Source organism: Schistocerca nitens, chromosome 10 (genome assembly GCF_023898315.1).
Source record: "Schistocerca nitens isolate TAMUIC-IGC-003100 chromosome 10, iqSchNite1.1, whole genome shotgun sequence".
Taxonomy (NCBI): Eukaryota; Metazoa; Arthropoda; class Insecta; order Orthoptera; family Acrididae; genus Schistocerca; species Schistocerca nitens.
The window spans coordinates 49,465,954-49,493,109 of record NC_064623.1 but is presented as its reverse complement, the minus strand read 5'-3'; the positions used below and the strand labels follow the sequence as shown (position 1 = coordinate 49,493,109).

The following is a 27,156-nucleotide window of genomic DNA, read 5'->3' as shown; positions in this document are numbered from 1 at the left end:
TAGCATTTGTAGACTTACAGAAAGCTTTTGACAATGTTAACTGGAATACTCTCTTTCAAATTCTGAATGTGGCAGGGGTAAAATACAGGGAGCGAAAGGCTATTTACAATTTGTACAGAAACCAGATGGCAGTTATAAGAGTCGAGAGGCATGAAAGGGAAGCAGTGGTTGGGAAAGGAGTGAGACAGGGTTGTAGCCTATCCCTGATGTTATTCAATCTGTATATTGAGCAAGAGTAAAGGAAACAAAAGAAAAGTTCGGAGTAGGTATTAAAATTCATGGAGAAGAAGTAAAAACTTTGAGGTTCGCCGATGACATTGTAATTCTGTCAGAGACAGCAAAGGACTTGGAAGAGCAGTTGAACGGAATGGACAGAGTCTTGAAAGGAGGATATAAGATGAACATCAAAAAAAGCAAAACGAGGATAATGGAATGTAGTCAAATTAAATCAGGTGATGCTGAGGGAATTGGATTAGGAAATGAGACACTTAAAGTAGTAAAGGAGTTTTGCTATTTGGGGAGCAAAATAACTGATGATGGTCGAAGTAGAGAGGATATAAAATGTAGACTGGCTATGGCAAGGAAAGCGTTTCTGAAGAAGAGAAATTTGTTAAGTATAGATTTAAGTGACAGGAAGTCGTTTCTGAAAGTATTTGTATGGAGTGTAGCCATGTATGGAAGTGAAACGTGGACAATAACTAGTTTGGACAAGAAGAGAATAGAAGCTTTCGAAATGTGGTGCTACAGAAGAATGCTGAAGATAAGGTGGGTAGATCACGTAACTAATGAGGAGGTATTGAATAGAATTGGGGGGAAGAGAAGTTTGTAGCACAACTTGACTAGAAGGAGGGATCGGTTGGTAGGACATGTTTTGAGGCATCAAGGGATCACAAATTTAGCATTGGAGGGCAGCGTGGAGGGTAAAAATCGTAGAGGGAGACCAAGAGATGAATACACTAAGCAGATTCAGAAGGATGTAGGTTGCAGTAGGTACTGGGAGATGAAGAAGCTTGCACAGGATAGAGTAGCATGGAGAGCTGCATCAAACCAGTCTCAGGACTGAAGACCACAACAACAACAACAACACATTTTTTTCATTGGAACTGACAAATAAGTGCGCACAAAAGTGCACATCTAATCATATTCCCATCACCACATTTGGTCCATGTAAAATCAACGAAACAAAGGATGTCTTTAAAACTTGTAACTATTTTATAGCTTTTTGCTTGGTAATGACTCACTCTGCCTAAGTGAGGAGAGTGGAATGACTACTCCTTGTGCCTTATCTGTAGGAAGATTAATTATGATTTCTGGTCTCAGTGTTGACCATGTAAGGCAGGGGTGTAGAGAATTGCTAGTATGATGGCTATAACAATTTTGCAAATAAGGGATATGATATTAATAAAATTTTCTCGGGATTCCCGCGGCGTCAAGTGGTTAAAATCCCAGGAGCTTTCCACCGAGCTCTCCCCGGTCATTGTGAACTGGAAAGACTGACTGCTGTGTCGCCGTGGCCGCGTCATTATATAGCCGCACTGCTTGCTGTGACGTCACTGGTGCTTTCTTCCTCGCCACATACGGTAATGTTTTCATCCCGTGTTCGTCGCACCCGTTTTAACTTCGCGATATCCGGGTCCCAGGCTGTGCTGAGCTGCATACCGCCGTCCTTGTTAATGGTGTTTTCAGAGGTTTTTATTTCAATAGCTTCTTTTATGGCGCTATCCCAAAATCCCTTCGTCTTCATAACGACATATGTTTCGTCGAATAGTCGGCCGCGGTGGCCGTGCGGTTCTAAGCGCTGCAGTGCGGAACCGCGGGACTGCCGCGCTCGCAGGTTCGAATCCTGCCTTGGGCATGGATGTGTGTTATGTCCTTAGGTTAGTTAGGTTTAAGTAGTTCTAACAAGGGAACCTCCCCATCGCACCCCCCTCAGATTTAGTTATAATTTGGCACAGTGGATAGGCCTTGAATAACTGAACACAGATCAATCGAGAAAACAGGAAGGTGTGTGGAACTATGAAAAAATAAGCAAAATATACTGAGTAGTCCATGGGCAACATAGGCAACATCAAGGATGATATGAGCACAGGCGCGCCGTGGTCCCGTGGTTAGCGTGAACAGTTGCGGAGCGAGAGGTCCTTGGTTCAAGTCTTCCCTCGACTGAAAATTTTACTTTCTTTACTTTCGCAAAGTTATGATCTGTCAGTTCGTTCACTGACGTCTCTGTTCACTGTAATAAGTTTAGTGTCTGTGTTTTGCGACCGCACCGCAAAACCGTGCGATTAGTAGACGAAAGGACGTGCCTCTCCAATTGGAACCGAAAACATTTGATAGCAAGGTCATAGGTCAACCGATCCCTTCACAGGAAAACACGTCTGATATATTCTACACGACACTGGTGACGGCATGTGCGTCACATGACAGGAATATGTTGTCGACCCACCTAACTTGTACACTTGGCGAATGGGTAAAAAGATTCTTCTACCTTGCCCGATTTAGGTTTTCTTGTGGATGTGATAATCACTTCCAAAAAATTGATGAAAACATAAGAGTGTGTCACATAAACTTCAACAAATGAATGCAACAGTTTCACAGTCGCATAGTTTTCTCTGTGCTCTGTCAAAACATATGTTTTTAAGGTTTTCAAATTTTTCCGTGTGTAGACCGTCAAATCCTGCATATGTCCAAGCAAATCTGAACATGTCCTGGAATTTTGCACAGCGAAGTTGATTATGTGTGAGTGCCTGAACTCTGATAATTGTCTGAAAATAAAAAATTTTCACCCGAGGGAAGACTTGAACCAAGGATCTCTCGTTCCGCAGCTGCTGACGCTAACCACGGGACCACGGCGCTCTTGTGCTCACAACATCCTTGATGTTGCCTGTGTTTCCTATGGACTGCTTAGTTTGTATATTTTGCTTATTTTTTCATAGTTCCACACAATTTCTTCCTGTTTTCTCGATTGATCTGTGTTCAGTTTTTCAAGGCCTATCGACTGTGCCAACTTATAACTGAATCTGAGGGGGGTGCGATGGGGAGGTTCCCTTGTAAGTTGTATGGGACTGATGACCTAAGATGTTAAGTCCCATAGTGCTCAGAGCCATTTGAACCATTTTTTTTTTCGTCGAATAGAATTCGGTGTCCATTTTCTAAGGCGTGTTCTGCCCTAGATCTAGGGCTTAGAAGGCCTGGAGTGTTCAAGATACCATGCCAGTGTGGCTGTTACTACGTCGGCCAAACAGTACGCACTGTGGAGCAACGCCGGACGGAACACGAGAGGTGCTTACGCCTTCACTATCCAGAAAAATCAGGCGGTATAGGCTGGTGTGCAGTGGTGAATCAAATCTGTCTTGAGGAAAAAGTCCACCGCACCAACGCCAACAAGAGTAATCATAACACAAACACATATCCCCATGATTATAAAATTCTGTCACTGGGAATTTTTGTGACCTGGCTAAGGCTTTTGTCTGTGTGAATCACGATAATCTAGAGCAAAAGGTAAAATATTATGGATGAGTAGACACAGCAAATGGTTCAAATGGCTCTAAGCACTATGGGACTTAACATCTGAAATCATCAGTGCCCTAGACTTCGTACTTAAACCTAACTAAGGACATCACACACATCCATGCCCGAGGAAGGATTCAAACCTGCGACCGTAGCAGCAGCGCAGTTTCGGACTGAAGCGCCTAGAACCGCTCGGTCACAGCAGCCGGCTAGAATCAGCAGTTTTATGGCTTTTATCTTGTCTTACGACAAAAATCAATGTTCCATGTCATTGGCAAAACGATGATCACTCAGCATTTGAGCCGCCCGCTGTGGCCGAGCGGTTCTAGGCGCTTCAGTCCGGAACCGCGCTGCTGCTACGGACGCAGGTTCGACTCCTGCCTCGGGCATGGGTGTGTGTGATATCCTTAGGTTAGTTAGGTTTAAGTAGTTCTAAGTCTAGGGCACTGATGACCTCAGATGTTAAGTCCCATAGTGCTTTGAGCCATTTTTGAACTCAGCATGTGAAACAATCAGACAGTAGTAAGCCACGGAAGATGTAGGGTTCGGTTTTTTTCCAGATTATGCGATTGTAGGAATAGCAAATAGTACCATTCCCCTTACATGAAAAGGCAGCTAATAGCATACTCGAAAACGTGAACAGGTGGTTCGAGGCAAATCGGTTATCCTTCAATTTCAACAAGACTTGCTCATACAGTTCAGTAGTCATCATATAACTGCGCGACCTATGAATGTGGAATTCTCAAACAAAGAAATACAAGTAGTAGAAAGTGTAAAGTTTATTGGAAAACCCACTGCTTAGGCTTAATGAATCGTTTCAGTTCACCTAGGCTTGCAGAACGCATAATTAATGCTAAAGGTAATTAAAAAATCATGTCGATTACTTACACTCTGTTTTGGCATCATTTTTGAGGAAAATCAAAGTACAGAGGCAGTACTTTCAGAAAACAGAATCCTGTCGTACTAATTAATTCTAGAACATCATGCAGGGCCCACATCAGAAACTACATAGAACAAAATATAGAGGGTGAGTGGGGAGGAGAGTCACACACTTTGAAGGGTTGGCAGTATGGTTCTGATCAAGAAACTTCATATGGACATGTTCCCTGGTCCGAACGGTTTTTATGATCGAACACGTTTAATGTACACTGTTATTTATTTTCGAATATTGTCATTGTTTACAAGGTAGTGTAGACGAAGCTGACAGGAACAATGTGATATGGCACACTTTTGGTGTATCAAGTGAAAAAAATAACCTCAGTTTGGCCTAAAAAAACTACCTAAGTTATAGTGCATGCACATGGCACGAGATTTTTCAGTGTTCTTGCTCCCTCTTCACGGAAACTGTTAGTTCTAGAGAAGAAATGAGTAGGACATTGTTTGTAGGAAATTTGATGTACGCAATTTAATTTTGTACTGCGACACGTTTTCGCTGGAGACTTCGGTTTTCGAGTTACTCAAGAAATATTTACAAAAGTGCTTTTAAAAGTGTTCTAACTCGCAAACGATTCGAAATAGGGCACATGTCCATATTACGTTTTTTGTTCGGAACCAGTAATTCAAACATTCCTCAACGTATGTATCCTGATTCACCCTATATTTTTCTTAATTTTCTTGCTTATGACCAAAATTTGTTTTCTACATAGTGTAAAAATCATTAATAAAACACTAAGACCAAATGCAGCCTCTACAGAAACTATTAACACAGAAGGGAGTCACATATATGGCCAAACATGTAGATAACAACCCGCTAGAGCGCATTAAATGTTATGCAAATAAAGTAATGGAATTTTAAGACTGAATTCCGTCGGGCAACTTCTTCTACTCCACTGGAGAGTACCTTCATATAAACTCTTAAGTTTAATATTTTGACTTCTGACGTTTAGATTATAATTAGGATTACCACTCTAATAGAGTAATGTAAAGTCATTTCACTGTGTTGCACTTAGATTACTAAGAATGTACGCTCTTGATTTCCTTTCACATCCCAGAGACCACGCACCGTGGAATTCATGGAATGTCACTGATGTAATGTAAAATATAACAACAGCCTGCATTCGAAAAATAGTACAGAAACTCAACTGACGTCGGCAGTGTTCCGTTCTGTATCGGCGCATGTACGTCGCCACACATCGCGACGTAAACCGAAGAGCCAAAGAAACTGGTACACCTGCCTAATATCGTGTAGTCCCCCCCCCCCCCCCCCCCCCACGAGCATACAGAAGTGCCGCAACACGACATGGCATGGACCAAACTAATGTCTGAAGTAGTGCTGGAGGGAACTGAAACCATGAAGTCTGCAGGGCTGTCCATAAATCCATAAGACTACGAGGGGTTGGAGGGCTCTTCTGAACAGCACGTCGCAAGGCATCCGATACATGCTCAATAATGTTCACGTCTGGTGAGTTTGGTGTCCAGCGGAAGTGTTTAAAGTCAGAAGAGTGTTCGTGGAGCCACTCTGTAGCAGTTCTGGACGTGTGGGGTGTCGCATTGTCCTGCTGGAATTGCCCGTCGGAATGCACAATGGACAGGAATGGATGCAGGAGATCACATAGGATGCTTACGTACGTGTCACCCGTCAGTCTTATGTAGACATATCAGGGGTCTCATATCACTCCAATGCCCACGCCCCTCACCATTACAGAGCCTCCACCAGCTTGAACAGTCCCCTGCTGACATGCAGGGTCCATGGATTCATGAGGTTGTCTCCATACCAGTACACGTCCATCCGCTCGATACAGTTTGAAACGAGACTCGTTCGATCAGACAACATGTTTCCAGTCATCAAAAGTCCAATGTCGGTATTGACGGGCCCAGGCGAGGCGTAAAGCTTTCTGCAGTGCAAATGGTTCAAATGGCTCTGAGCACTATGAAACTTTACATCTGAGGTCATCAGTCCCCTAGAACTTAGAACTACTTAAACCTAACTAACCTAAGGACATCAAATACATCCATGCCCGGGGCAGGATTCGAACCTGTGACCGTAGCGGTCTCGCGGTTCCAAAATGCAGCGCCTAGAACCGTTCGGCCACACCGGCCGGCTTTCTGTAGTGCAGTCATCAAGGGTACACGACTGGGCCTTCGGCTCCGAAAGGCCATATCGATGATGTTTCGTTGAGTGGTTCGCACGCTGACACTTGTTGATAGCCCAACATTGAAATCTGCAGCAATTTTTGGATGGGTTGCACTTCTGTCACGTTGAACGATTCTCTTCAGTCGTCGTTGGTCCCGTTCTTGCAGGATCTTTTTCCGGCAGCAGCGATGTCGGAGATTTGTTCTTTTACCAGATTCCTGATATTCACGATACTCTCGTAAAATTGTCGTAAGGGAAAATCTCCACTTCATCGCTACCTCGGAGATGGTATGTCCCACCGCTCGTATGCCCACTATAAAAACTCACTTAAATGTTGATAACCTGCTGTTGTGGCAGCAGTAACCGATCTAACAACTGCGCCAGACATTTGTTGTCTTATATAGGCGTTTCCGACCGCAGCGACGTGTTATTCCTGTTTACATATCTCTACTCTGGAATACGCATGCCTGTACTGTGTAATTAAACAACAGGGTAAAGCGAAATTCCAACATCAGGACGGTCAATCGCCTTGCGTAGATTATGGGATGACTACACAGAATCGAAGGCTCTTCTGTAATTCAATATTTCGTAGCTCTAGATTCATCCTCCACGCTCCAAATATTTTCGCGGCCACGAGAGAACTAACATTATCCTCCAACCTACACAGTGGATTTATTTCTCTCCACCCTCCCCTCATTTTTTAATAAAAAATTTTCAGCCGCTGCTAGCAAGATCGTCCATCACTCGCTAAGTGTTAAAAATCTCGACTGCCTTGGAAGAGAGATCTCCCTCATTTCCTGCCTTCAGCCACGAATGGACTTGGAAACGCCATTGCCGTGGTAGGGGAAAAGAATATCTCCATTTTTTACTCCGCATTTCAGAACTGTTACAGTCGTCGGTAGTCGTCCTATATTGCTCTCACTTTTCTTGCGGCTTTGGCTGAGTTAACCAGTGAAATGAACAAAGTTATTCAGAGTCGATTTCACTGACGACAAGATGGCTATTTTTCTCGCCGTGGAACCCCCAACCTTTCTTTATTCCTTCCTTTAACGATATGATTAGCACGCCGCTAATGATGTTACCACCTCATGTGGTAGGGCGATGATTAATTTATATGAAATACTATATCAGCGCCCGTTACTTTTCTCGCATAGACTGTTCGGTCCGCAGAGATTTTTGTTTTCGGTTTTATTGAAACGAATTTTTATATTGTTCAGAAATTGCAACACCTTATAAGCTTGATCTTTTCCGAATTTACTTCTGACCAGAAGGCGATTCTGGTAATTTGAGTCCTTTTTGTTAATCACGCCTTTTTTGTTCTTGTGGAGGTATTTCCATAGCAGCTTTCATCCACTAACGAGTATTTCTTCACATCTAACCGAGAAGTGAAATACCAATTTTCATAAATTCAGCTTTAAATTTTTTTAATGAAGCGGAATAGTTTCTTAAAAATTTTCATCCCCTACTGCTCTCCCTCAGCTGTTTAATTTTTAGATTCCTAGCCGATAAGTGACCAATTGTCACAGACATAGCCTTAAAAATCCTTTAGCAGTTTTTAGTAACTACTAATTTTTTAAAAAAAACTTTAAACCACTATTTTACCCCCTTTGTAGTTGAATTTTCCAAAAACGCAGAAACCAAATATCAGTTTTCATAGTTATAGCTTCAAAATTCCCTTAACAGCAGTATACTTTCAGGAAGCATTTCATCCCCTATTTCACCTTCTTACGAGTGGAATTTCGAACAGTCCCTTCTTAAAAGATGCGTAAAGTATAAGGTCCACACCTTCTCAAAACTTTCAAATTTCTATCCTTAGCGGTTTCGGCTGGACGATGATGAGTGAATGAATGAGTCTCACCTTGTTTCACCCCCATATGGACTGAATTCCCAAAACAGTGGAACACGCATATTTCTTATTTCTAACTGAGCAACCAAATTTAAATTTTCATATATTCAGCTTTAAAAATGTTTTCATAATAGAATATTTTCATAAAAAATCTCATCCTCTGTTTCATCCCCTTAGGGACTTAATTCCAAAAATGATGAAACACACTTTGTTATTTCTGACCGATAAACCAAATGCCGATTTTCGTAGCTCTAGCTTCAAAATTGTCTTAGCAGGGACATTTTCAAAAAAATCCTTCATCGCCTATTTCACCCACTTAGGGTTGAATTTTCAAAAATCCCTTCTTAAACGACGCTTACAGTATAATGCCCACACCGTCTTCAAATTTCAAGCTTCTATCCTTAGCTGTTTGGGCTGGGCGTTGATGAGCCAATTAGTCAGGACATTGCCTTTTATAAATAGAAATTAGAACCAAGTTGATCTGCTGCGAGACCAACAAGTAGCTCAGAAATGTAAGATTGTGGACTTGATAAAACGGTGGCAGTCATTAAAACAAAGGCGGTTTTTCGTTGCAGCGAGATCTCTCCACGAAATTGCAATCTCCAACTTTCTACTCTGAATGAGAAAATACTTTATTGACGCCAACCTGCACAGGAAGAAATGATCATCGTAATAAAATAAGAGAAATCAGAGCTCACACAAAGATATTTAAGTGTTCAATTTTCCCGCGCGCATTTCGAGGACAGAACGGTAGAGAAATAGTCTGAAGGCGGTTAGATTAACATTCTGCCAGGCGCTTAAGTGTAAACTGCAGAGTAGTGATGTGTATTTTAATTAAGGCTAATTTTGTTGCCGTGCTCTGGAGAAGCAAAATATTCGGTTTCTCGGTGCCATTTTGTTAACCGTAGTGGTTAAAAACAGTCTTGGTTGCAATTTAATTTTTTTATTTTTCAACGACGCGTTTCACCTTATTTAGGCATCTTCAGGTTATCTTTTCAAGCCGGCCGCGGTGGCCGTGCGATTCTGGAGCTGCACTCCGGAACCGCGGGACTGCTACGGTCGCAGGTTCGAATCCTGCCTCGGGCATGGATGTGTGTGATGTCCTTAGGTTAGTTAGGTTTAAGTTGTTCTAAGTTCTAGGGGACTGATGACCTCAGATGTTAAGTCCCATAGTGCTCAGAGCCATTTGAACCATTATCTTTTCTAGATGGACGCGAGAGGCACCAAGATCTGCATAACGTGTTTCCGTTCAAAGGAGCGAGTAACAGTAAGATGGGGGCTCAGGTAGTAAGCATAATGCGCCACAGCGTCGTGTCCACGTGCCTCTCACGTCCATCTAGAAAAGATAGCCTGAAAATGCCTAAATAAGGCGAAACGCGTCGTTGAAAAATAAAAAAAAATAAAATTACAACCAAGACTGTTTTGAACCACTAGTGATAAGCACTGGTTTGCTGTATGCCACGTATGGATTGGAAGAATTTTGTTAACCTTTGCGACTCAAGTTTTAGCGGAACTTGGTCTTCTGCACGTAGGAAATAAGAGCTCATAAGCGGTTGCTACGGATTTACCTGGAAAGACGCTCATCCAGAGGTCGTGAGAGGTCGGTCTCTTAAGTCGCGAACGTAAGGAGACGAGAAAAGGAGAAACCGCGTTTCAACTGTGTGTCCCGTAAATGAGCACCCACTACTCTACTCCCTGTCCAGGCCATGCCTAAAACATAGAAATCTCCCACTTAGGTATCATTCGACCTTGACTTCACAATCACAGTGGAGTAGGCGAAGCGTTGTGACAGATTAAGAACGGGGGCATTATACGATGTTCATCGCATTTGCCTCTTTTTGACTACGCTCTTCATACACTCAGTTGTCATATAACACTCTGTTATTTTAATATAAACTGTTTAAAAAGTGCTAATGTCAATAGTGAAATCAGCCATCTCATTGCAAAAAAATGGTTCAAATGGCTATGAGCACTATGGGACTTAACTGCTGAGGTCATCAGTCCCCTAGAACTTGGAACTACTTAAACCTAACTAACCTAAGGACATCACACACATCCATGCCCGAGGCAGTATTCGAACCTGTGACCGTAGTGGTCTCGCGGTTCCAAACTGACGCGCCTAGAACCGCTCGGCCGGCATCTCGTTGCAGCTTAGTGGCCTGGTTTCCTCTCTGTACAGACCGATAGATGCAAAATTCCGCAGGAAGAGTGTACTGGGTATGAATTTCTCTACCCTCAGATTATTATCCGGAAAATCTTCAATCTGCTCCGAAGAAATTTGTGGTAAGGACTATGGGACCAAACTGCTTACGTCATCGCTCCCTAGTCTTACACACTACTTAATCTAATCTAAACTGACTTACGCTAAGGACAACACACACACCCATGCCCGAAGGAGGACTCGAACATCCGACGGGGGGAGACGCGCGAACCGTGACAAGGCGCCCAGACCGCCCGGCTACCCCGCGCGGCTGCTCCCAAGAGCTTCTATATTTACGGAGGAGACAGTGGCACTTCTGGAAGCTCTTAAGTTTGTCTCTTAGACCTCCTTCTTCTATATACTAATTGTGTATGACTCTCAAAGCGACCTTCAAAATATTCAATACCGGAGATGGAACAAAACAACTAACCACTATACCGTGGATGTAGTTTCGGAATATATTCGCAGCACACGGATGGGACGAACAATCCATGTGCTGTGGGTGCCTTCCCACGCAGGTATCCTATATAATGATGATGTTTTAGCCAAGCAAGAGACATCTTTAGGCACTGTCCTGGATCTGAAATTACCTCAGACTACTTAGTATGTGAGGTTAAGGGTTAGGCAAACCAACAATGGCAAGAGACGTTTGTCTACCAGCAAACGAAAGGCGGTTGCTATGCAGTGCTCCAACCTCGAATTCCTTCACAGCCGTGGTTCATGAGGACACATTTGAACGGATCCACGACTTCTGTTATCATACGCCCTCGCTTCAATCACACCTCGTTTCCTCAACTTCGACATCGGATCAACGTTTTCACTTCACCATCATGTGAGTGTGATCCGGAGTCGGAAGCTGATGGCCGGCCGTTGTGGCCGAGCGGTTCTAGGCGTTTCACTCTGGAACTGCGCGACTGCTACGGTCGCAGGTTAGAATCCTGCCTCTGGCATGGATGTGTGTGATGTCCTTAGGTTAGTTAGGTTTAAGTAGTTCTAAGTTCTAGGGGACTGATGACCTCAGAAGTTAAGTCCCAAAGTGTTCAGAGCCATTTGAACCATTTTTTTTCGAAGCTGATGTCAACCACATTTTGTTTATGTGTCCCAAATTTGACTGCGAACGGTTGGACTTTCTGAAGACATTACTGATTATGGGATACCACCTTCCCCAAACTGCTACTTCTCTTTTATTTTCCAAAGACATTCGCCTTTATAAAGTGATGGTTAAGTTTCTCAAGAGTACTGGGTACTCTCTGTAGGTTTTAATGGTCAACATATTCTGTTTTTCTCTCTTTCTTCTGAAGATATTTCAGGAATGGTGTGTACTGTAATTCAGCACAGTTTTAACTACATTTTAATCTAATCGTTCGAAAAATATGGTGGACACGGCGGTGACGGTTTGAGCTTTCTCTACTTGTAAATATGCATTTTTGTACTATTTTCTTTAATTATGTGTACATTGTAGCTATGTGTCATTGGTGGCTAAATCGAGTTGGTACTCTGGAGATCAAATAAAAGAAAGAAGCCGCGCGTGGTAGCCGAGCGTCTAAGGCGTCTTGTCAAGGTTCGCGCTGCTCCCCCCACCCCCGTCGGAGTTTCGAGTCTTCCCTCGGGCACGGGTGAATGTGTTGTCCTTAGCGTAAGTTAGTTTAAGTTAGAATGAGTAGTGTGTAAGAGCCTAGGGAACGATGACGTCAGCAGTTTGGTCCTATAGGAACTTACCACAAATTTCTAAACAAAAGAAAAGAAACGGAAGCATGTTTCGCAACTCCACGTAATTAAGGGTCGGCTACAGACTCAATTAAATGTTTATATTTTGATAAAGACCCACAAGTACGTTAACAGTGCAGTTCACACGACTGAACAAGGTAGAAACACACTGATGTAGGTGGCGAAAGTGCCCAGATACGAGATATTTACTACTCCACCGAAAGACAACGTTCAGTCTATCAAGAAAAAGCAGACATATGTAATCATTGGCCGGCCGCTGTGGCCGAGCGGTTCTAGGCGCTTCAGTCCGGAACCGCGCTGCTGTTGCGGTCGCAGGTTCGAATCCTACCTCGGGCATGGATGTGTGTAATGTCCTTAGTTTAGTTAGGTTTAAGTAGTTCTAAGTCAAGGGGACTAATGACCTCAGATGTTACGTCCCATAGTGCTTAGAGACATTTGAACGATTTTTTTTTTTTTTTTTTTTTTTTTTTTTTTTGTAATCAGTGAACACAAAATGAAGAAATACTGTGTACTACTGTCACATGGCTGTAGAAGGTGGCAGATTATCTAAATGGTGGCATGGAGGCGTAGGTGGAGCATATACTATCATAATTTCAAGTTTTTATCGTAATTTCGGTTGATCTGTTTGTCTGAACAAGCGAGCAACAAGATAATTAACTATTTCTCCTAGTAAAAGGAAATCTTTTATTGACCTTCAGGAGGGAGTAGCGCTCATACTGACTCAAAATGCCTCCCGAAAGCTAGAACAGTGTGATATTGAGATCGACAGTAGCGGGCATCGAAAACACGTGTTGATGGCAAGTCAACTCGAGTCCCAGTGGGACAGAGCTCTTGCTGTGGGGCTTATCTAAAGCCTCGGGTTTCGAAGAAAACGGCCGAGTTTCTAGAGGACTCCACTTTAAGTAGCCTAGCTAACACTGCTCTCTTGCAGATTCTTGGACAGGCACTCACTTCCGATAAAGTTTCCATACACTGGCTTTTTCTAACGACCAGAACAGCTTCTCTGGTGCCTTCTTGGTGTAATCATGTGAGGAGAGCCGCTCAAAATTAGCACCAAGTGGTCCCTTTCATTGGAAAGCGCCATCTTGGCGAAAAATTAGCCTACTATTTCTGAATTAATTGCAATACCAGAACTACTAACAATACGTCTACACTAAGAACGCATTTTTTATTTCGTATATCTCGCTTGCCCTTGCAACACACGTACAATTGTGAATCAAATTTTTGCTACAGTTAATCACTGTATATTGTGTAATTCTCGTGTTGTTCTACTCTTATTAACCTCTGAATGGTGGGCTCCATGTGGTTCTCAAGTTGTGCAGCGACCGTAAACCATAAAATTACCAAATAAGCAGCAACCAGTCGCAAAATCATGTCTTATTTACTTACTTTTGCAAATAGATTTCAACTGATTAACAGCTATCGTCGGTGCTACAAATACAAGAATAAAAATAAAAATAATTAATAACAGTGACCAAATGGATAAATGTACATAAAGCAAAGTAAAACCAGTTAAATGTATATAGACGCATTAAACCATTTAAAATGCACATAAAAATTTTACCTTTCAACGAATATGTGCCCTGAGTAGTAGCACTGTCTTAAGCAGAGGCCAAACATAAAGTGATTCATCGAGAATTGTCTATGACAACGAGAAACCATAAGGGGGCGCTGCAAAGCAAACCCGCCCTCTATGCGAAAAGATACAGCTAAAATAAAAATGAGAAGAAGAAATGACATACAAAGTGAGGTAAAATATAATGATAAATACTAAAATATTTACAAACAATGGCTATATTGACAAATGTTTTGTAAATCACATAGTACAGTTATATACACCAAAAAGCGATTGTACAAATTAGTAAAATGGAACAAACATAGATGAGAAGCACACCATAGAAAAAAAATTTTTAAAAACCTTTTCAAATTTCTTTTTTTTAATTTTTTTATAATTATCATATTATCGGAGAGAAAAAGTTAATCACAATGCCAAAACGTAAAACGGTGTTGGCATTTGCGACTGGTTGCTGCTTATTTGGTAATTTTAATCTTATTAACTTGTTTGTGTCTGTTGTCTGTTAAGTGTCAAACTTCGTATGATGTTATCGTAGTGCGGTGAAATATTTGTTATAGAATCAGCGGCATGCAATATACGGGGTGACAATTATTGGAATATATAAAATAAGATCGTCATAACTTCTGAACTGTTTGCTTTAGGACTTTCAAACTCCACGGTTGGCCTTGAGGCGAGATGGGGATTAGTAAGAGCACTGTTATTTTGTTAAGCGACGAAACCCACTTTCATTTGGATGGGTTCGTCAATAAGCAAAACTGGCGCATTTGGGGGACCGAGAATCCGCATTTCGCGATCGAGAAGTCTCTTCACCTTCAATGGGTGACTGTGTGGTGTGCAATTCATAGCCGGCCTGTGTGGCCGAGCGGTTCTAGGCGCTTCAGTCTGGAACCGCGCGACCGCTGCGGTCGCAGGTTCGAATCCTGCCTCGGGCATATACGTGTGTGGTGTCCTTAGGGAAGTTAGGTTTAAGTAGTTCTATGTTATAGGGGACTGATGACCTCAGACGTTTAGTCCCATAATGCTCAGAGCCATTTGAACCATTTTGCAATTCTTACGGAATAATTGGTGCGATATTCCTTTGGCTACCGAACGGTATGTGAGGATTTTGGACGATGATTTCATCCCCATTATCCAAAGTGACCCTGATGTCGACAAGATGTGGTTCATGCAAGACGAAGCTCGATCCTATAGACGCAGGAGAGGATTTGATGTAATGGAGGAGCACTTTGACGACTACATTCTGGCTCTGGGGTACCCAGAGGCCACTAGCATGGGCCTCGATTGGTCACCGTACTCTCCGGATCTGAACACATGCGACTCCTTTTTGTGGGGCTATATTAAAAAGAAAGTGTACAGCAATAACGCCAAAACTATTGCTGTGCTGAAAACAGCCATTCAGGAAGTCATCAACAGCATCAGTGTTCCAACACTTCAGCAGGTCACGCTGAATTTTGCTGTTCGTCCGCACCAGATCATTGCCAATTATGTCAGGCGTATCGAACATGGCACAACGTAAATGCAAAAAATGGTTCAAATGGCTCTGAGCACTGTGGGACTTAACGTCTGAGGTCATTAGTTCCCTAGAACTTAGAACTACTTAAACCTAACTAACCTAAGGACATGACACACATCCATGTCCGAGGCAGGATTCGAACCTGCGACCGTAGCAGTCGCGCGGTTCCGGACTGAAGCGCGTAGAACCGCTCGGGCACCGCGGCCGGGCCATAACCTAAATCCGAATATCTGTAATGACGTTTACACCTTGAATAAATTGTGTGCATGCTGTAGTTTGTAACTACTTTACGTTTATTTCGTATAGTTTAATAACTGTCACCATGCGTATTACTGAGCATTGCATTCCAGTTTATGCTCAAAGAGTATTCTGATGTATCTTCTACGTGAGAAGCAGTATCCTATTATACAAGCTGCAACATCGTCTCGAAAAAACAGTGACCCGTATATGTAATAAGTTTCCTTTAATTTACGTCTATGGTCACAAACTTTTTGTTAACACATTACCGGTTTCGGTCTTTAATGACCATCATCAGATCTGTTTCATAAAAACAAAGTCCTAATGTATCGCAGCCACAGTGGCATCGTCAAATGTTAAATGCGGAATCAGCACCAGCATCGTTAAATACATATAAATAACATCACATGCACGAGTCATGTTGTCAGTAGTACTACTGTTTATTGATGATGGTCATTAAAGACCGAAACCGGTAATCTGTTAACAAAAAGCTTGTGACCATAGACGTAAATTAAAGGAAACGTATCATGTTGTTGTTGTTGTTGTTGTTGTTGTTGTGGTCAACAGTCCTGAGACTTGGATGAGTAAGAAGATCAGAAACAAGTGACTTTCAAAAAAATGGTTCAAATGGCTCTGAGCACTATGGGACTTAACATCTTAGGTCATCAGTCCCCTAGAGCTTAGAACTAGTTAAACCTAACTAACCTAAGGACATCACACACATCCATGCCCGAGGCAGGATTCGAACCTGTGACCGTAGCAGTCGCGCGGTTCCGGACTGCGCGCCTAGAACCGCGAGGCCACCGCGGCCGGCCAAGTGACTTTCAGATCAGGTTCTTATAAAAATGACACCCAAGAATTAAGAATTTTTTTTATTTATCAATCTTTACTCACGTATCTGTAGTCAGGCCATGTGCTATATTGAGTGGCAGTTATTTTGCAGAAAACCAGTCCATTTATTAGATTTACACGTGCTGAAAATTCCCAAGTGTATCTGATGAAAATACTTGCTTCCTCTGCAAATATCACCATTTGAGATCATTACACGATCATTTACTCGTATAGAGGGTGTTAGGGGAATAGGTACAGATATTGTGATCACTGCTGCCGTAACACTCACCAACTTCAAAATGTGGATTGTTGTTTCTTCCTGCATCTATCAGTCTTCTCGCAAACACATCACAAAATTTACTACCTGATTTTCCTGGATGGTCTTAACTGCGCCACAAAATGGACTATGCCTGTCAGTATAGACTATCCACTTTATACCCAAGTACACAGACCTGAATACCCGACCTGTTGCCCAGGGAAAAATAAAAATTAATGGCTTGCTTGTGCCATGCATACTTGGAGATACATGGCGACAGTTGTTGAACTATTGTTGTTGTTGTCTTCAGTCCTGAGACTGGTTTGATGCAGCTCTCCATGCTACCCTATCCTGTGCAAGCTTCTTCATCTCCCAGTACCTACTGCAGCCTACATCCTTCCGAATCTGCTTAGTGTATTCATCTGTTGGTCTCCCTCTACGATTTTTACCCTCCACGCTGCCCTCCAATACTAAATTGGTGATCCCTTGATGCCTCAGAAAATGTCCTACCAAGCGATACCTTCTTCTGGTCTTGTGCCACAAACTTCTCCCCAATTCTATTCAATACCTCCCCATTAGTTACGTGATCTACCCATCTAATCTTCAGCATTCCTGTGTAGCACCACATTTAGAAAGCTTCTATTCTCTTCTTGTCTGAACTATTTATCGTCCACCTTTCACTTCCATACATGGCTACCCTCCATACGAACACTTTCAGAAACGACTTCCTGTCGCTTAAATCTATACTCGACGTTAACAAATTTCTCTTCTTCAGAAACGCTTTGCTTGCCATTGCCAGTCTACATTTTATATCCTCTCTACTTCGACCGTCATCAGTTATTTTGCTCCCCAAATAGCAAAACTCCTTTACTACTTTAAATGCCTCATTTCCTAATCTAATTCCCTCAGCATCACCCGACTTAATTCGACTACATTCCATTATCCTCGTTTTGCTTTTGTCTTTCAAGACACTGTCCATTCCGTTCAAATGCTCTTCCATATCCTTTGCTGTCTCTGACAGAATTACAATGTCATCGGCGAACGTCAAAGTTTTTATTTCTTCTCCATGAATTTTAATACCTACTCCAGATTTTTCTTTTGTTTCCTTTACTGTTTGCTCAATATACAGATTGAATAGCATCGGGGAGAGGCTACAACACTGTCTCATTCCCTTCCCAACCGCTGCTTCCCTTTCATGCCCCTCGACTCTTATAACTGCCATCTGGTTTCTGTACAAATTGTAAATAGCCTTTCGCTCCCTGTATTTTACCCCTGCCATCTTCAGAATTTGAAAGAGAGTATTCCAGTCAACATTGTCAAAAGCTTTCTCTAAGTCTACAAATGCTAGAAACGTAGGTTTGCCTGTCCTTAATCTCTCTTCTAACATAAGTCGTAGGGTCAGTATTGCTTCACGTGTTCCAACATTTCTACGGAATCCAAACTGATCTTCCCCGAGGTCGGCTTCTACCAGTTTTTCCATCCGTCTGTAAAGAATTTGCGTTAGTATTTTGCAGCTGTGACTTATTAAACTGATAGTTCGGTAATTTTCACATCTGTCAACACCTGCTTTCTTTGAGATTGGAATTCTTATATTCTTCTTGAAGTCTGAGGGACTTTCGCCTGTCTCTTACATCTTGTTGTATACGGTATAAGATGGTGGTAAGCTCAGTCTGAGTGTCTCTATCTTTTCTTCTAGGCGATTCGTACGAAAATGTTGGAATGACCGGAAAGACTTGCAACAATCCGTTCTGAATTATAACTTATGACCTGTAGTTACTTGGCAGCACTGACTGTTTACATTCGAGATAAGCACCGATTGCACCACATTGTGCCACGATGTCCGACACTTTGTCAAATAAAACTTCTTCAATTATTTTCACGTACAATACTCGCACCTTTCTTGCGTCCTACGTGTTCTGTTCCAGAAATGTAATTTTCTGAATATTTCTGTACCCGCCCACACGTACCGACCGCTACCTTCCGATACATTCGCCGGCCAAGGTCTGTGTTGTGTTGGGACTGCGCTGGCGTCCTTCCAGAGAATTAGCCTGCCGGCGTCGCACGCTACGCTTACGTAAACCTCCCATGCGGTTCGACCGGACCGAAACAACACACGCGTCTTTCACGTGATGTGTAGCAGAGCGCGCAAGTCATCTGGACGGTTCGAATTTATTACCGGTGCCTTTTATCATCAAAACCGTTACTCAGAAACGGTTCTGAGTTCGGGAAGAATTTAAATATTTATTCCCATCTACGAAATTTTAATCACTTTTCAGTTAATAATCTGTAGGATGACATAATAGGGTGCCGACAATAAACGCTTACTGTCTATCCGATGACATATGCGGTTGGATAAGAAGTTTTCTAACAGACAGGGAGCAGTATGCCGTCCTGAACGGGGCAACTTCAACAGAAACAAGAGTAACTTCAGGTGTGCCCCAGGGCAGCGTAATAGGTCCGCTGCTTTTTACGATTTACGTAAACGATCTTGTTGATGGTATTGGCAGCGGCGTTAGACTGTTTGCCGATGATGCTGTAGTCTACAGGAAAGTAGTATCACACGAAAGCTGTGAACAAATCAATGAGGAAAATCAGAAAATAAATGGCATTTACCTCTCAATATTAGTAAGTGTTACCTACTGCGTATAACAAGGCGAAAATCCCCATTAATGTATGACTACAAAATAAATGATCAGTGTTTGGAAGCGGTAACATCAGTCAAGTATCTGGGCGTGACTGTTCGAAATGATCTCAAATGGAATGATCAGATTACACAAGTAACGGATAAGGCGAACTCTAGATTGCGGTTTATTGGTAGAATCCTGAAGCGATGCAGTCCTTCAACAAAGGAAATAGCTTACAATACGTCAGTTCTTCCAGTCTTAGAGTACTGTTCGTCTGTATGGGACCCTTACCAGTTGGGTCTTATTAAGAAAAATGGCTCTGAGCACTATGGGACTTAACATCTATGGTCATCAGTCCCCTAGAACTTAGAACTACTTAAACCTAACTAACCTAAGGACATCACACAACACCCAGTCATCACGAGGCAGAGAAAATCCCTGACCCCGCCGGGAATCGAACCCGGGAGGTCTTATTCAAGAGATTGAGAAGGTCCAAAGAAGAGCGGCAAAATTCTTGACTGGTACGTTTAGCCATTACGAGAGCGTTACAAATCTCATAGAAAGTTTGAAGTGCGACACACTTGCAGATAGACGACGCGCTAAACAAAAGGGGCTGCTCACTAAATTCCGAAATCCAATCTTCATCGAGGATGTAGAGCATATATTGTTACCACCAACCTTCAAATCGCGTAATGATCATCATTCAAAGATACGGGAAATAAGAGCTCTTACTGAGGCGTTCAGACAGTCGTTTTTCCCTCGCGCGATCCGCGAGTGGAACAGAGGAGGGGAAATATGACTTTGGCGCGAATTGTGCCCTCCGCCGCACACCGCTTGGTGGCTAGCGGAGTATGTATGTAGATATGTAGATGTAGATGCTCACCTTATGATGATAGTATAATTACTAGGCTCAGACTTGCTAATCTCTAACCAACCTAATCGTAATGTGCCGATAATGGTTTGCCACCCGTGGAAAGTGTAGAATCGCAAAGTGTTCTCCAGAGGTCAGCTTGCGAGTCGGGGCTGGCTCACTAAGTCAGTTCGTCCAGACCGCTGACAGTACATGAATTAGCCTGATAAAAGGTTTGGAACACGTGACGTTGTGATACAGTGTAAATTTAAATGCTACGTTTAGAATACGACGACATGATCACATGATCGGAGTGAACAGGACTCGATTGGGAGAAAAATTCTGGGCTGTGTTCACACGCTGCGTCGTATATTGACGGAAAAAAATCGCAAAACCAAGGAGGACTTGTGCGACGTAAACGAAAGTTGGTAGGCGTCTCTCTACATTTGTATCATGACGTCCATTCAAGTTCCGCAGCAGTTGCATAACAGTGGTGTTAGTAGCAAAGAATGCGAATCAAATTTGCTTTAAATACGCGATGTGACGGTCGCGATCGTTAGCTACCTTTGAGATTGGACGTGGGAATCGATGTTAGTCAACAATACCTCTCAGGAGACGAAGGTGTCATTATCAAAACCTCACCCAGTTCGAACAAGATCGCGTACTAGGACTATGAGAACTGGATGTTCCTACCGCGACATTGCGGAAAGACTTAGCAGGAATGTAGCCACTGGTAGCGATGGTCAGAGACAGCTACGGTCGTAATAGACCGACTTCCAGAAAGCCACGTGGCGCTACCGAGAGGGAATACCGTCGTATGTGGCGTATGGCTGTGGAGCATCATACAGCGTCTGCTGCAGCAGTTCGAGCAACAGTTGCCAACGCAGTGGTACGACTATCTGTTACAAATCTGCCTGTACAAGGACAGCTCCGAACCAGACGTCCTGTAGCGTGCATTCCAAAGACCCCAAACCACCTTCATTTGCGATTTCTGTGGTGTCAAGTAAAACCTCATTGCAGGGCGGACTTGGAGGTACGTTGTGTTATCTGATAAAAGCTGGTTCTGCCTCGGTGCCAGAGATGGCAGCACGTTGCTCAGTAAGAGGCCAGTTGAGGGCTTCCAACCACGCTACCTGCGTGCAAGACACACTGGTCCTAAATGTAAATGTAAATGTCGTGTGACTAGGGCCTTCCGTCGGGGACCGTTCGCCTGATGTAAGTCTTTCGATTTGACGCCACTTCGGCGACTTGCGCGTCGGTGGGGATGAAATGATGATGATTAGGACAACACAACACTCAGTCCCTGAGCGGAGAAAATCTCCCACCCAGCCGGGAATCGAACCCGGGCCCTTAGGATTGACATTCTGACCACTCAGCTACCGGGGGCAGACACCCTGGTCCTACACCTGGAGTTATGGTCTGGAGTGCGATTTCGTATGACAGCAGGACGACTCCTTTCCCACGCACCCTCACTGCAGGCTTGTACGTCAGTCTGGTGATTCAAGCTCTTGTGCGCTATTTATGAACAGAATTCCACAGGGTGTTTTCCAACAGGATAACGCTCACCCATATATCGCTGTTGTAAGCCAACATGCTCTATAGAGTGCCAACGTGTTGGCTTGGCCTGCTCGATCACCACATCTGTCTCCAGTCGAGCACTTCTGGGACAACATCGGACAATGCAACCGTCAGCTACAACCAGCGTAATCCTCCCTGTATTGACCGACCAAATGCAACAGGTGTGGAACTCCATCCCACAAAATGACATCCGGCACATGTACGAGGGTAATCCCAAAAGTAAGGTCTCCTTTTTATTATAAGTACATAGACTTGTTTATTTCTACAATGGTTTACATCGGTTTACAGCTTGAACATTTAGCTATTTTTCGACATAATCACCATTTCCTTCGATGCACTACTTTTGTAGACGCTGTGGCAGTTTTTGTATGGCCATGTCATACCAGCTCGCCGCCATGCTGTTCAGAAAGTTATGAACCTCTTCTTTCACCTCGTCGTCGGAGCCAAATGTTCTTTTAACCTAGGGAACAGATGACAGTCACTGGGTGCCAAGTCAGGACTATAGGGTGGTGGGTGATTATGTTCCACTGAAACTGTTGCAGGAGAGCGACGGTTTGCCGAGCGATGTGTGGGCGAGCGTTATTCATGGAGAATGTGTACGCCCTTGATCAACATTCCTCTTCTCCGGTTCTGAATTGCCCGTTTGAGTTCTTTCAGAATCTCACAGTACCTGTCAGCGATAATTGTGGTGCCAGCGATTCAGCTCCGACGATGAGGTGAAAGAAGAGGTTCATAACTTTCTGAACAGCACGGCGGCGAGCTGGTATCACATGGGCATACAAAAACTGCCACAGCGCCTACAAAAATGCATCGACAGAAATGGCGATTATGTCGAAAAATAGCTAAATGTTCAAGCTGTAAACTGATGTAGAAATAAACAGGTCTATGTACTTATTAAAAAAATAGGAGACCTGACTCTTGGGATTACCCTCGTACGACACAATGCATATGCGTATGCATGCTTGTATTCAACATTCGGATGGATACACCAGTTATTTATGTACCAACATTTCACAATTTCAGTGGCTTTTCTCACGCTTTGATTAACCTATGACCCTGCAGTATTAATCACTTAAATATGTTACCTTGGCAAATGTGTTAACGAAATTTCACTACTCTTCATTGATTATTTCTTCGTGTTGGGATTTTTTTTTCCCGTCAGTATACATCAGCAAATATTATTTTGGCAAGACTTAGATATTTACTATGTACTGACACCCGTCTTACCCGCTCTTCATCGGGAACATGCGCTCAGTGGTCGTCAGTTCCTTGTTATGCTTCAATAAATTGAGGCGAGGTACTGGCAGAAGTGAAGCTGTGAGGACGGGCCGTGAGTCGTGCTTGGGTAGCTCAGATGGTAGAGCACTTGCCCGTGAAAGGCAAAGGTCCCGAGTTCGAGTCTCGGTCTGGCACGCAGTTTTAATCTGCCAGGAAGTTTCATATCAGTGCTGCAGAGTGAAAATCTCATTCTGGAAACAGATCTGATATACAGCTGTCAGATTTCATCTGGCTGTCAAAGTTGTCATCTTCGGTCGACATCACATCGCACATGAATAAACTGAACTCGAAATTTCGGGGCCAGGATAACCTCGTCTGCGACCTCTACAGTATCATCAAAAGATTTTGGAGAAAACTGTCGTTCTTTGAAGCACAATTGGAAAGAGAAAACGTTTCGAAGACTTTGTACTAAATTCCCCGAAGACGTCATCCTTGATTTTGCGAAAAAAGCCATTCGTGACTTTAAGAAGCATGTTCTGCAGAGATTTTCTGGTCTGTCCAGATCAAGAAGTGAGGGAGACATTCTTCCGTTCCAGAACCCGTTTGATTGTACCCTTGATCATGTGCCACTTCAACTAAAAATGGCTCTGAGCACTATGGGACTCAACATCTTAGGTCATAAGTCCCCTAGAACTTAGAACTACTTAAACCTAACTAACCTAAGGACATCACACACACCCATGCCCGAGGCAGGATTCGAACCTGCGACCGTAGCAGTCCCGCGGTTCCGGACTGCAGCGCCAGAACCGCTAGACCACCGCGGCCGGCACCCCTTCAACTTACTGATTTGCAAGAAAATACCTCGCTAAAAGAGTAGCGCAGCGAAGGAAAACTTGAACAAACGTTTTCGATAGTGATGTATATGAAGTCGGCACTTTGAACGAGATCGACTGACGAATAGTTGAAAGTAGTTCTCTCTATCCGACGCAGCAATACTAAAGCAAACAATAATGATATCTTGAAAGCGAAACGCCAGTTTGACATATCTCACGACTGTAGTTTGCTGCTTAGTTTGTGAAATACGACTATAAAATAGAGAACAAAGTGGTAAACATTATATATTATGCTGATCATACGCTACCGATAGCAAATAATGAGGATAATTTACAAAGGCTGCTTCACCAATTCACTAAAACAGTGGAGTAGTATAACCTGGAGATCCTACGATGTAATTTATAAGTAGACGGTGTGTCAGTAGAACAAGTGATAGCTTCAGTTATCTAGGGGATGTTATCGGCAGCTGTAAAGACTTAAGCATGGAAGTGAAAAATCAAGTGATAAAGGCAGTAAGGGTAGACGGATGCCTGCAAAATACTGTATGGAGATACAAATTTATGACAACTAAAGGAAAATAAAAAGTATGGTGATACGTGCGTCCTATTATTACATATGTGACAGAAACTAGAGCAGAAACATGTGAGATAAAACAAAAGCTAACGGCTGTAGAAATGAAGGTACTTGAGACGGATCCAAGGAATAACGATGTGGTACTAGACAACAAATGCATCGGTAAGGGAACAATGTGGAATCCACACAAATTATAAAAATCGATGTATGTACGTTTGCGTGTATGTATGTATGTTCTATATCTCCCCCGAAACCAGTGGATCGATTTCGACCGAACTTGATTGGTACACATCCCTTATTAGAATGAAACTTTTGCTTCGCAGTGGAATGTGCTCTGATATGAAACTTCCTGGCCGATTAAAACTGTATGCCGGACCGAGATTGGCGCAATTAAAGCTGTGAGGACGGGAAGTGAGTTGTGCTTGGGTAGCTCAGTTGGTAGAGCACTTGCCCGCGAAAGGCAACGGTACCGAGTTCGATCTTCGGTCCGGCACACAGTTTTAATCTGCCAACGTGTTTCATATCCCTTACTGTCAGACAACAATCGCTGTAGGGGGTAAGAACCATATCCGTATCGTAGTTCAGGAGAAATGACGTCAGAAACAATGAGATACGTGAAAAACTGCTGTATCATGCAAGACGTATGAATTTATTAGTTCTGTGCTACTAACTCCAGTCGCAATAAATTTCGCAGACAGCACCTACAATATTATATCGTAGTTCTACGCATATTTCAGGGGATATGAAGGCATAAACAATGAGATGGATGAAAAATTGCCACATTATGCGTGAAGTTCAAATTTACTACTTCTTCGCTACTAATTCTCTTCGCAACACTTTTTGCAAACAGTATTCACATATGCCGCTGAATGTACCTATACAAATATATCGTGGTACCACGCTTGGATCGGGACGTATGACGTCATAAACACGGAGATGCGTGAAAAAAATTCCGCATCATGCGAGAAGTTTCAAAACAAATTTTCTCTTTAGCACTATGACACTCCCACAGTCTAGTCAACTGAAGGAAATGCCTCACACTTGTCAGCGATTTTGCCAGATTTCAGTTGTGAAGCACAAAATGCTGTAGTGAAAACAACAGCCATCTGTAGAGCTATGAAGAGGCGTAGCCACACAGGCGTTTACAAAATCAAATTGTTCATATGCGAAGCACCTGCACCCAGCTTACAGAATATGAATGTTCCTAATAGAAAAATTGGCAAAGTGAATACCCCAGCAGCGCCGGGTTTGTGAGCTAGAACAAGATGTAAATAACTGGATGAAGACAAGGAAAACAAAGTGGAAGGCTCATGTGGGAAACATGGATCCCACAAGACGAGCTAAAATTTGTAAACATGGCCGATCGCGATGGAAATGACGACCACCTGAGAGATGGGACGGCAGTTGGTCCAGTACATCCAAGGAATGAGGCAGACAAGCAGGGGCAACAGTAGTCAGCAGAAGGAGGAGGAGGAAGATATGTGCAACTAGATCTTATGTAACGTTTTCCTAACATCACCTTCTTTGACATCAGAAATGTATTCGCAATTGCGAGTACGAACCGCCAATGCTTGTATGTTGGTTTGACGACAATGAAAATTTCTGGTACTGGTAATCGAACCCGTATTTACCACTTTACGAGAGCGATTGGTTGCCTTCACCGCTTCGGCTATGCGTGCACGAATCACGGCCAAACCCCAAACTTCGATACGTCGCCTCCCATGTCTCAAAATCTGCGCTAGTGCGTTACGTATAATCCTGTCCAGGAAGAATATATTTGTTGAGCGTCGAGGGCCTGGTATTGGTAAATAAATACGAAACAACAGTGTCTGTGCTATTAAGAAGGACAATTATGTTCCTTCGGACGTGCATGTATGTATGTCGGAAGCTGAATTGCACCGTACTTCTTAATAAAACAAGCACTGCTTTTTTGTACATCTTTGAGAAGTCTATTAGTAAATTACTCTGTTGGTTGTCCTCAATTTTTAACACTGAAAGCTGAACTTAGGTTTTCATCCTTTTTTCCCAGTTTTCCGTCTTTTTTCCCCAGTTTTCTTTCTGTCTTGCGAGTACTGAACGGACGGCATATGTGAATACTGTTTGCAAAAAGTGTTGCGAAGAGAATTAGTAGCGAAGAAGTAGTAAATTTGAACTTCACGCATAATGTGGCAATTTTTCATCCATCTCATTGTTTATGCCTTCATATCCCCTGAAATATGCGTAGAACTACGATATAATATTGTAGGTGCTGTCTGCGAAATTTATTGCGACTGGAGTTAGTAGCACAGAACTAATAAATTCATACGTCTTGCATGATACAGCAGTTTTTCATGTATCTCGCCCTCCTCATTTTGTCAGTCACTAGGCGCTCCGTGGAAACATGTGTGACCTCTGGTGCACTCCATAAATAAAACACTACGGTTCGTCATGTTTCTGCACACTAAATAAATTTTCAGCTGCCACGACCGCTAATATCATTTAGATTACGGGTTTCAGAAATTTCTCTGTTGCCATCTTCGGATCTGCAAAAGACGGGGCCGAAAATGCTAGAATACAGCAACTACCATAACATGACACACAGTTATAACCAAGATTTGCAAAGCATGGACCAACAACGCACCTATGTTCACCTCATTATACACTCTTCTCTTTCAGTAAAGTAAGTGGTGCTATACAATGTATGTCCATGTTGGTGTCGTGAGCTATACTACG

At 42.9% G+C, this 27,156-nt stretch overlaps 1 protein-coding gene across 3 annotated transcripts in view; it reads right to left on the bottom strand.

Annotated features, from left to right (window-relative positions):
• The window catches only part of LOC126210159 (uncharacterized), a 51,747-nt gene that overhangs the window by 14,926 nt on the left and 9,665 nt on the right, over positions 1-27,156 (bottom strand). The window lies entirely within an intron of this gene.